Consider the following 11,983-nt stretch of genomic DNA (forward strand, 5'->3'; position numbering starts at 1 on the left):
CCAAAGATGTCATATTTTGGTCATCGGATATCAAAGAATGGTGAGTCACTGTGATATCTGCAGTAACCATGTGAACCACTGATGACTTATGAAATTCCATCACGTCCTTGGAAAGTGGTTGCTCAGGACCTGTTCACACATAAGAAGAAAGACTTCCTCATTACAGTAGACAGTAGACTATTATAGTGATTTCTGGGAAGTGGACTTTATCACGGATACAACAAGTCAAACAGTCATTGATCACACAAAAGCACACTTTGCAAGGTATGGAATACTGGAAATAGTACTGACAGACAATGAGCCTCAATTCCAGTCTCAAGAATATGAGACATTTGCGGCCACTTGGGAATGTACCCATACTACATCTTCTCCACACCACAGCCAGAGTAATGGCAAAGCTGAATCTGCAGTCAAAATGGCAAAAATATTAATGGTCAAAGCAGAAGAGGATAACCACGACTTACAGTTGACCATTTTAGACTGGTGAAGCACACCTACAGGTTGGCTGCAAACTAGTCCAACACAAAAGCTACATTCTCGACATACCAGAACATTGCTTCAGTACTAAGACTGACACAAATAAGGGGAGTATTGACAGTGTTATTAGTGCTAGTCTGAGTACTGGGGAGTATTGACAGTGTTATTTGTGTCTGTCCGAGTACTGGGGAGTATTGACAGTGTTATTTGTGCCTGTCCGAGTATTGACAGTGTTATTTGTGTCAGTATAAGTATAGGGGAGTATGGACAGTGCCAATCTGTTTTGGGGAGTATTGACAGTGTTATTTGTGTCAGTCTGAGTACTGGGGAGTTTTGACAGTGTTATTTGTGCCAGTTGGGCTACTGGGGAATATTTACGGAGTTAATTATGCCAGTCTGAGTACCGGGGAGTATTGACAGTGTTGTTTGTGCTGTTTCAACTTTAATAGCTGTGCAAGTAGGAATATGTCTTTAGTAGTGCTGAAACAATTATTCTGTAATTGACTAGTATAATTCGATTTGTTAAGACACTACTTGAATATTCGTTAGCACCTTGTATGCTGTGATCAGATGGATAAAACCAGTCTTGAAATTTAATATTCTGAACAAAGTGACATATTTATGCTGTAAAGATTCTATTTCAGAAGAGATAGAAACTCTCAGGCTTTACCTTGTTCCCTAACAAAGGTTTCAGTACTTATTGAACAGAAAAACATGATTAAAGAATAATCGAATATTCAGTTGTTTTGTTCATAGCTATGCAAATAGTAAAAATTGTTATTCGTTTCAGCACTAGTAATTAAGCACACACCTGTGTTAACTTTACACATGCTTCCTAGTTGTATTCACAAATAGACCACCAGAGTGCACTTGAGGACCTACGAGACCCAGACTGGCAATTATGCTTAGCTAGGCAACATCTACCATGAAGGAAGTGCTTGGGAGCCTGTAGTAAAGCTAGGAGAAATACAGGCAGAGAGCCAATGGAATGTGTGAAAGGTTGAGAGAATCAGGAGGATTATCCCACGGCAGGTTCAAGGAGCTGCCTAAGGGCAGGTGGATCAACCACAGTGGCAGCCATAAGTGCCCCCAATCAGGTTTTCAAGCAGAACATGAGAAACAGCTAAGAATGGATTTCTTTAGTACTCCTTGTTAGAGAGGCTGTCTGTTACACAAAACCTGGGATTCCAGTTATATCCTTTACATAATTGGGAGTTGTATACATAGTCCCACATAATTGTATGGCCTTATTAAAGTGCAGTAAGTAACAGTATAAATGAAAGGCATAATGGAGGGTACTCTGTGTGTGTTGATAGGTATTTCAACAGAGTTTCTGGCTTTAAGTCAACACTTCCCCACTCTTTGTTACTCTACATGGTATTAATTAAACTGGTAGCCGCGCTTGGCAACTACATATCAATATGAATGTGTATGGTGCAGGATGTGTGGGTATGGGTACTAGATGAGGGTGGAGGTGTATTTTCTGTCGGTTGAACAAAGTGAATTAGACAGAAAATAACCTCCAACCGGAATCAGAAATTGTCACACATGCGGGTAGTAGGGTATTTCACTTCTATGCTGCGTATTTCAAAGTGTAGGCTACCCCCCACCCGCCCGCCCTTACAAGAGGTGATTAATATACGTGTGATCGACATGTTTGTTGGCCAGTTGTAGACCATTATGATTACCAAGGTGTTAAATTTGTTGACTGGACGCATACAGTACAGTTATGTTGTTTTAGAGGGTGGAATTGCACTTTGGTTTTTTCCTGATGGGCACAAAATAAAGTGTAAAGCCCATTGGGTTTTTTTCCCTTAGGCTCACTTGGGCACAGAGAATCTAAACTGTGCAGGCCCCCACCTTCCACTAGGTCATACATTATTATTTAGACTTTGTTTTGTAGTAGGTATAGTTTCGTATATATTATATATATATATATATATATTGTGGTTTGTAAGCTAGTGGTACTTTCTACATGGTATTAAGTAAACTGGTAGCCGCGCTTGGCAGCTACATACCAATATGAATTATATGGTGCAGGGTGTGGGGGTATGGGTACTAGATGAGGATCTGAAATTAATATGAAATTTGAAATTTCAAGCTCAAGTTTTACAAAAATCTTTTTAAAAATTCAAATTTCGTATGCAATTTTAACCGTGATAGACCCCTTGGAGCCAACATACGATGCTCATCTTGGGAAATTGAAGATTTTAAAGGTGAATTGGAGTAAACTTTTCCACATACTCAGAGGTGCCAATAGGAGCACCAAGATGAGGTCTACCAACAGCAGTAACATTCAAAGCTGTATCATGAAAGATCCTTACCAATAGAGTGTCTTGGTAACAAGCCAGGTTTTACTTGCATTTGGAAAGTAGGGCCCAATGAAGATACTTGATCCCACCACACTCTTAGAACAGGAATTCCAATTGATAAGCACCGTGAGAGGAAAAGCGAAGTCAGAGGTCTCGCATTGGCGACAAGCGGAAGAGTAGTACTACTATAGTTTGTTGTCCAACAACAACGTGGCTAGATGTGTGGTTACTTGGTAGTCCAGTTGGCTAGTGAAATGAGTAGATCCTGGCGGTCACTACAGGGTAGTGTTTGATCATACCCCTCTGTACCATATCTATGGTATGTTTGCTGGATTGCTATGATGTCACAAGAAAGGCGAAAAGAAAATTTTTTAAGTGAACAAAAATAGGTTTACTTAAATAAAACAAAACTGACAAGCAACGGAATTAAAGTTTTAAGTAAAAGAAAGCCTTTGCTTTACTCAAACAGTGGGCAGAGAAGCAAGCTCTGACAAAATCAAATTGTAGGTAAATATTTGACTTGGCCGCTGCTGTAGTTTCCATATCCGCATCAAGGAGAATTCCGCCCTATTACTTTAACATCAGTAAGGCCAGGCAAACTTCATTAATTGTTTCTCATCCCTGTCTGCATCCCTTTTTACCCCACCGCCTCTAATTTCATTGTTGCTGTTATGATCAATCACGTGCACACTTATTTTGATGCTAAGAAGGTTAGCTATCATTTTACAGCACAGCAATTGTCACTTGCACCTCATAAACGGTGGTAAAACGTAAGTATATATTCTTATAGGCTTTAGCTAACCTTTATAGTAACAGACAGCTTCAATAATGAAAAATGACCTCCTGCCTGCTTGGAAATCCAAAATTACATGGATGAGAAACAAGTAATCAAGTTTGCCTGGCCTAATTGGAAAACCTTTTCATCGAATATTATCACTATGCTTGTTTTAACTAACCGTTAAATTGCTTGATTCTTCTATTAATGGTACAATGAAACAAATCTTTAGTATTGACTCTGTTAGCTATTTATGTCTTTTCTGGACCTGAAAAATGCTTTTGGTTCAGTTTGCCATCAGTACCTTTTTATGATACTTGGATCTACCAACCGCTTTTGTTTCATATTATTATCAGTTGCTATTCTCGTCTCTGTTTCTACAGCTGACTGGAACACAACAATATTACATATTTGTATGGGAGTGTTTCAGGGTGATCCATTGTCTCCCAGTCCTTTTGTTCAACCTAGCTCTGTTTGTTGTCCTTTCAAAGTCAGAACAATGTGGGTACTCTGCTCAGTTATTAGCTCCCCATTCACCTCCACACCTGGGTATACATATTTATATTCTTTGGTCTGATTCTTCTACAGACTTCTGCTGGTTGGTACAGACCTAATTATCACTGTAATAATTCCTGTAGTTTACATTATGACAATGATGATATAGATCCATCAGTGGGTTTACATACTGTGTTGAGTGGTTGTTACTATAGTAAAAATGATTCACCTCAACAAGCTCAGTGCTGAAGGCTGTTGACATCTGCTTTGAGTTTCAACCTCCCAAATGCTTATCCCTTCATTTTAAAGGTTGTCGAGTTGTGCCCAGTACACAGTTCTCAATGTCTAATGGTAACATCTGTAGTATTAACTGTATGAAATTTCTAGGAAAGACTATTAGTATTTTTCCCACTGCTACTCGTAAGCTGGCCTCTGACAATATCAAACAAGAAATTTTATTGTACTTCCAGCGTATTGACTACTGTTCTGTTAGAGGGGAATACAAAGTGTCAATCCTTTAAAAACTTTGTACTTCACTTTCATATTGCTGTGGAGAGGCTTACAGTGATTTCAAATAAATTTATAAATACCTGATAGTATTATAATTTGTACAATTAATTTCTGAATGATTCAGTAAGATGTAGTTACACGCCTGCAGTGACAAATACACTATTGCAGTTGTCATTTTCAGAGCCAGTCTATAGACTAGCTATTCTTCTTTATAAATTGCAAGATAAACCTTGCATAACTTGCAAGATAGATCTTTCATAGCAATAGTTATACTCATCCGCAGCAATGTTTCACAGTTAAATCTAATCTTACCTAGGCCCTTAGAAATGCAACTGAAGCAGCTGTAATGAACAGCTTTATATTGTCAAAACAATAATATTATTTTTACAGGATTCAGACTAGGGGGTGGGCTTCGGGGGCTGAAGCCCCCCCCTCCCCCCTTCATTTTTAGGCTTTACATGATTAATATTTTCTATTTTAACTATACTGGACAGCCAGTAACTACTGATGTGTCCAGGGGGACCAGCCCCAAGAAAAATCAAATACATGCATACATGATTAGCTAACTACTTACATACATGCAATTACATTAACTACAAATAAATCAACCGATTCCAACTCAAGTAAATGGTGGGGTAATTGATTCCATTCATCAATTGTTCTTGGGAAATAACTAAATTTATAATATGCTGAGGATTATAATGAAATTTTGTCTTAGCATAATTATATGATCACTAATAATACAAATATTCATAAACCACCTTATAAACATCTTTCCAAGGCATTATTAGTGGATTTATGCTAAAGGTTATGCAACAAGGACCCGGATCAGCATTGGAGGTGTACAAGATCGAGATACTCTAATAGAACAGTCACCTAACTACTCTAATAGAACATTCAGTGTAAGCATAAAAGTTGGTTCTGTTATGGAATTTTTCCAAATCTGCCTGCACCTATATACATACAATGAAGTGCATTGGTCTGTTTAAAAGGCTTGTTCATCTACTTGTAGGCTTGAGCCAATTATGCTTTGAATATTGCCTATTATGCTTTTGAGCAGTACTCAAAAATCCAGCCTATTATGCTCAAAATTATGCTCTCAAAATCAAGATTATGCCCTAGAGCTGACTGTTTTATTGCAGTATATCTACATTTCCTGACTGCTGTATTAGAGTATCTCGATCTTATTTCCATAAAGTGTGAATAATCAGTCAAGAAATAGTAAAAATAATAACACTGCAAAGTTTTTGATATGAAATGCAGTAATAATGTGCTCAGTGTTCATGTAGTGCAGTATTTTTGGCATGCGCATTTTAATTAAAATTCTTGAAAATCATCCTATTATGTTGGTATAATGCTTGATGCTTTTGCTAACCTATTATGCTCGAAATTATGCCGGCATAATTGGCACAAGCCTATCTACTTGTGTAGTTATTACTGGTACCAGTATACTTAATTCAGGTACACAATTTCCATTGAAAATACTCTCAGATTCAATCTCGTATCATTCAAATTTCAAAATTTTCCAGCTTCAACATTATTATTCTATCACACACACAATTGTGGAGCACACAATTGTGAGAAGGTGCATCATGTGCTTGGTTGTCTGAACCTACCCAAACCTTTCCATTAGCAAATGCTGCAAAGAGCTATATATATCTAAAGGCAGTATATAAAATAAATTTTATGTGGAAATGTCTCCAAATTGCAGTATTTTAGCATCTCTTTTTCAAAAATTTCGCACGCCTCCACCAAAGAGACTAGTACCTTGAGTTAGCCCCTTTTATAAATCCTAGATCCACCCCTGAGGATTAGATGCTCGGGTAACGGTTTAGAGGTAAATGCATGTTGTGCCACTATAAAAGTTGGCAATAAGTATCTGTGACTGGTGAAGCTTTACTGAATTCAAGAAAAGCTTGTCAGCAGCTTATCACATTCCATGGAATATGGAGTTGTCAATAGTGGGGCGTGCACTAATGAAAAGATCCAGGCCAAAAATTTAAATTTCAGACCAAAATTTCAAAATTATTTTCAAAGGGCTTGTACAAAATTTCAGAGTGTAACCAACCCCTTGGGTTGGCTCATGAAAAAGTTCACGGAGATTTGACACAAACTGGGATTTCATCAGATTTAGCCCCATACCTTCTTAGTTTTTTTTTTTTGTTTTTTATGGCTATTCTTTTTATTGAAAACAGTACATAATACATAACAAACAAATCCAAGTGAACTTAAATACGAGCCTCAGTGACCTGCACAGCAATCGGTTCCTTAGCAACAGGACAGTGCAAACTGGACCTGGCATCACGAATTCAGATCTCAACACTGAAGGAGACGCTTAATTTACATCTCAACCATCCCATCACTACTCCATAAGAAAGACTGTGCTTAGCACTCAAAAGGTTGGCCAATCTCTTATAAAACTGAGTAGCAGCATCACCCATTCACCAGTAGTGGTGAAAAGTAAAGGAGTCAATGAGGCATTCTCTACTTCATGAACCCGTTGTTGGTATTCATGACGTCGGTATGCAGAATGTAGGGGTTGATTTGAGGGTGCACTAGGGTTAAAAATTCTGACATCAAAGTATGACCTCTCAAATTGTCCTCCCCAACAACCATTAGCTGCAATGTCAAGCCTTGGGTTATCATCACGGTTAGCTGTTTTGTATTGAAGGGTCTCACCAGAAAGAGGCTGAAGGTGGGGTTCAATGACAACATTGTTACAGATACAGAAAGTAAGTTGGCAGTTAGATCGCACACTTCATTATGTCTCAAAGAAGGAAACCCACCCTTTGGACAAGACAGAGCATGTTCTATATATGGTAAAAGAGTGACCACCGGTACAGGAAGTAGGCAGGCAGATGGTAGCCAATGATAGCGAAGTGCAATTGCATCATGAAAAGCAGCTTTATGAAGTACAAAAGTATGTGACTTCAATGGAAGACAAGAAAGCCAATTGGATGCACCCTTCTCCTGAGCCAACTTGACTGAGGAACACAAATGCCTTCTTAGTCTAGGCTTTACTGAGTTTATTATGTGGTTACAGCAGCTTACACAGATGACTCCAGTCAGAGTTTTATCAATTGCATTACACACTGCCTTCTCATCAACTGTGACAATGCATGGTTACAGGCAATTGTACATTGCTAGGGATGATATTTTTTTTCTTTATGAAAGTCATAAATGCACGTGGTCCTAATTTTAGTAATGAAGTCCAGTCTGGTCTGCACAAATTTTTTTTGGGCCCACTTCTGACTTAGAAATTTTTAACATTTTGTGAACTTTACCGTTTTTGTTTGTTTTACGGAAAGTCACATTGCATGAATCTCAGGTTGAACAGCATGACCATAGATATTATCTATGGCAAGGGGTAGGTAATGAGCCAAAATCGTCTATGAAATTTCAAATTTTGAAATATGGGTGCCCATATTTCATCTTTCTAAAAACTTTTCAATTCATAGTTCTCCGTAAAATTCAGTTATTCCAAAATTTAAAATCCATAAAATTCAATAATTTAAATTTACAAAATCCGTAATTTTAGATTTTCGTAAACTCCATTACATCCATTCGATCGTCAACTTTCATCTTTCAAATGCACAAGATTTCAGGCAATATTTCATCTTTCAGAAATAATTTCCAAGGTGACCTGCAAAATTTCAGGTCTTTACCTACTCTTCGATCTATGGCATGACAAATCAGTGTGTTCCTTGTCTTCTAAAGCAATTTTGTGGATTCTACAGAGGTGAATATTTTCTTCCTCAACAAGGCACGTCTTAGCAACACACTGGATTACTGAGGCAGACTTAGAATGACTTGACTGAAGTTGGGAGTGACTGACCAAGGAATCATGGAAGAACATGTCACAAGCAGTGAACACTGTGAAACAGGTGGTGTGAAAGTTTACACTGTAATTGTTGGCTAGTTGTATGCTTTGAAACTACACGAGTATCTTACTTGTGGATGTCAATCATTCAGCTTGTAATCAAGATACTCTAAGCGAGCATGCAGCCATTTTTACTCTTCACTCTTGGTGTAATGATGCTGTATGCGTCCACTATGCACTGGTAGGGATAGCATACAGTATGGGCATTCCTCTATCTCTGGTACTGGACGTTATCCACTTGTCCACTATTAGTGTTTAACCAACTTGCGAGGAGTGCAAGTTGCAAACTATGTGAACTAGGGTTGAAACGGATAGTAGTTAGTAGTTTTTACTATCCGGATATCCTGAACAAAATCTTTCTGGATATTCTACGGATAGTGACATCGTCACTTGCTATAAAAGCATTGTATATTTGTTGTGAACATGTTTATTTTACTAGTACTTTACAATAGACATAACAGTTAAATAAAGAGTAAGTAAGTTTGTAATAATGTTTAACTGGATCAAGGAACGTTAACATAAAATTGCTTCAAATTATTAGAAACTATCCTGATGGCATCAAGTTACTATCCGGATAGTAAATTATTATCTGGATATCCGGATAATATGGATATCTGTTTCAGCCCTAATGTGAACATGTCATATTATTAAGCTACAGTGACATTTATAACTATAGCGTATACCTCAGATTCAGTTGCTGTTGACAAGAAAAATTGTGTACATGTAGTCAATTCATACAGTAAGAAAGATTAGCAATGTGTCAATGAATTTGACTGCTTGCTATTCATGCATACAAAACTTCCAAACTATGTTTATAGATTGTTTGCATATAGTTATATAGTAAAGTTTATTTCCTACTTTAATTTGGTAACTAGTCTAGCTACAGTATGCATCAGTTCTGGGATTTGGACTCCTCTCTAGTAATAATATCTACTTCAAAAGCTACCTCATACAAGGCTACCAAATGTGAGAAAATCTGCAGGCAGCTTCTTGCTGCTTGGATGGTTTGAAAGGTAAGAAATACATGGTCATAGCTTTATCATGTGGAGTTACAATGCTTGAACACTTTATTTAATATCTGAGAATCTAAATCTCATGCAATTGCATGAACATAATTCTTGCAGATCTCATCACATAATAATATGAATCATATTATTAATCTGCCAAGGTGTATATATTAATCTTATATATCTTATATATATTAATCTTATATATCTTATATATATTAATCTTATATAATATAATAATATGATTCATATTATTATGTGATGAGATCTGCAAGAATAATTATGTTCATGCAATTGCATGAGATTTAGATTCTCAGATATTAAATAAAGTGTTCAAGCATTGTAACTCCACATGATAAAGCTATAAGGAATTCTCTATTGAACAAGTCAGTGGTAAATCAGGTTTGAAGCTGCCAAGGTCCAGTCATGGATTGTTTCTTTTCTGCACGTTTTCAAACATACATCTTTAAACAGGCTGTAGGATACAGACTGCTGTAAAGCCTTAATAAATAAACTAATGTCCTTTTGGTTCCACATGGGGTACTTTGAGATAACAATTACTCTCTTAAGTTCCTATGGATACAAACTCATGAAATTGACAAGGAGAAAACATCCTGACCAGCGTTCAAGCGTAAATTGGATGGCTGCAGGTTCAAGTCCAGTCATGGATATTTCTCCTTTCTACACCTTTTCAAACAAACTTAACATCTTTAAACAGGCTCTAGTGTATAGGACAAAGTGTCCTACAGATCTTCAGCACTTGTGCTGTAAAGCCTTAATAAATAAATGAATAAAATAAGAATTAATATGTACATGCATTATCTATGTACCTATTAAATGTATACATTAACAAGTTTTGTATAGCACAAAAGAAAAAATCAATGAATTTGACAAATCAGTTAAATTTGTCAAATTTTAGTTTGTCAAACTCCATAAGTGCCCTTAAAAGTACATGTTTAGATCTATGGTTTCTCAATACTGATGAAGTGTGGATTCATCAAATTTTTCATTCATTAAAATTTCCTCCTGTCATGCATATGGTAGCAGCTGTAGTTTAAAACACCATTAGTAGTTAAGTATACACACAGATATTTAATTGCACACAGATATTTAATTGCCTCAAACTTCCATTTGTATAGTCCCTCTAAGAAGTTGGCAAGCTTAAAGGAATTGATGGAAATGCATGGCCACCTGAAGTGAAGCCTGCAGCCTCAACACAGGAAAACTCACCGTATCAATGTCCACACATTGACAGACTGAGAGCTCTTTCTTGACTATGACCTAACATTTCTATTTCAACAGAATATCAAGACTGTGGAGTAAATTACCATCCATCGATCTAAGCCAGCCACTATCAGTCATTAAAGTCAACATCTACAATTATCTACATCAACACTTCACACTTCATTTTTCAGCTGACAATCCTTGTACGTATCATTTTTGTTGCAGATGTAGTAATTGTTATAACGTAGCAATTTCTCGGTACTTTAGTTTTGTAATTAAGTAAATTAAGTTTTAACTTTTTCGGGCTGCCAACACGGGTTGTTGGTTGACCCTCAATACGTTTACTGTATTGTAAAGTATTAATAATAATAATAAATGATGCATGGCTGTTCTTGGTGCAGTGATTTGATTTGTCCCAGACCATGTTTCTTTTTATGCATGTATACACACAGACATGCATAAGCATTGCATTGACTTGTTGTGTACTTGTGGACGTGACAAGTGTGTGAATACAACGAAACTTCACCAATGGATGGCTGGACCTTTGTGACCTCATTACAGTGACCATGTCAAATAAGTACCAAACACAGCTAAGGTGTGCTTCATGACTTCATTAATAAGACCACCTCATTATCAGTAGTGACCATGTCAAGTAGGTCCCAAACGTGGCTAAGGTGTATTTCATGACCTCGTCAATAAATATATCAACACCATCACAAAAGTGTCCATAGATCTCAGTGCTCTGTGATTCCGGATCTGATTCCAATATTTAAGTACAATGCTTTAAATTTGCAGATCCACATATAGCAGTACCATCAAACTATTCATTCATGTGATTAAACTTGCCATCTACACCAGGATGACCAGGTACGTATCTCTCTGCTGCTATAACACTTTGTAGCATGACAGATACTTACATGTTCATATCCCATAGCAGTCTTTAGCTTGTTACATATACATGTCCTAGTGCAGATTGACTAGCAGCTATAGTCTAACATTACTAGCTAGGTCATGTAATACAAACTGATAGGATTGAATACCTGTGTGAAGGGAAAAGTGAGCAGAGCATGGCTATGGTTAATTCTAACTTTGCAAAACTACTGAGTAGCCACTAGATACAATGACGCCCACTTGTGGGGTAGTACTGGCCCAACTGTGGTAGTCTTGTGTCTAGGATTCACCTCACCCAACTTATGTAAATATTCATGCAGTTTTCACCAATCATGGTTTCTCTTTCATAAACAGATTGACATCCACAAGTAAGACAATCATGTATATATAGTCTCTATACCAACATTTGCAG

The sequence above is a fragment of the Dysidea avara genome, chromosome 11 (genome assembly GCF_963678975.1).
Source record: "Dysidea avara chromosome 11, odDysAvar1.4, whole genome shotgun sequence".
Taxonomy (NCBI): domain Eukaryota; kingdom Metazoa; phylum Porifera; class Demospongiae; order Dictyoceratida; family Dysideidae; genus Dysidea; species Dysidea avara.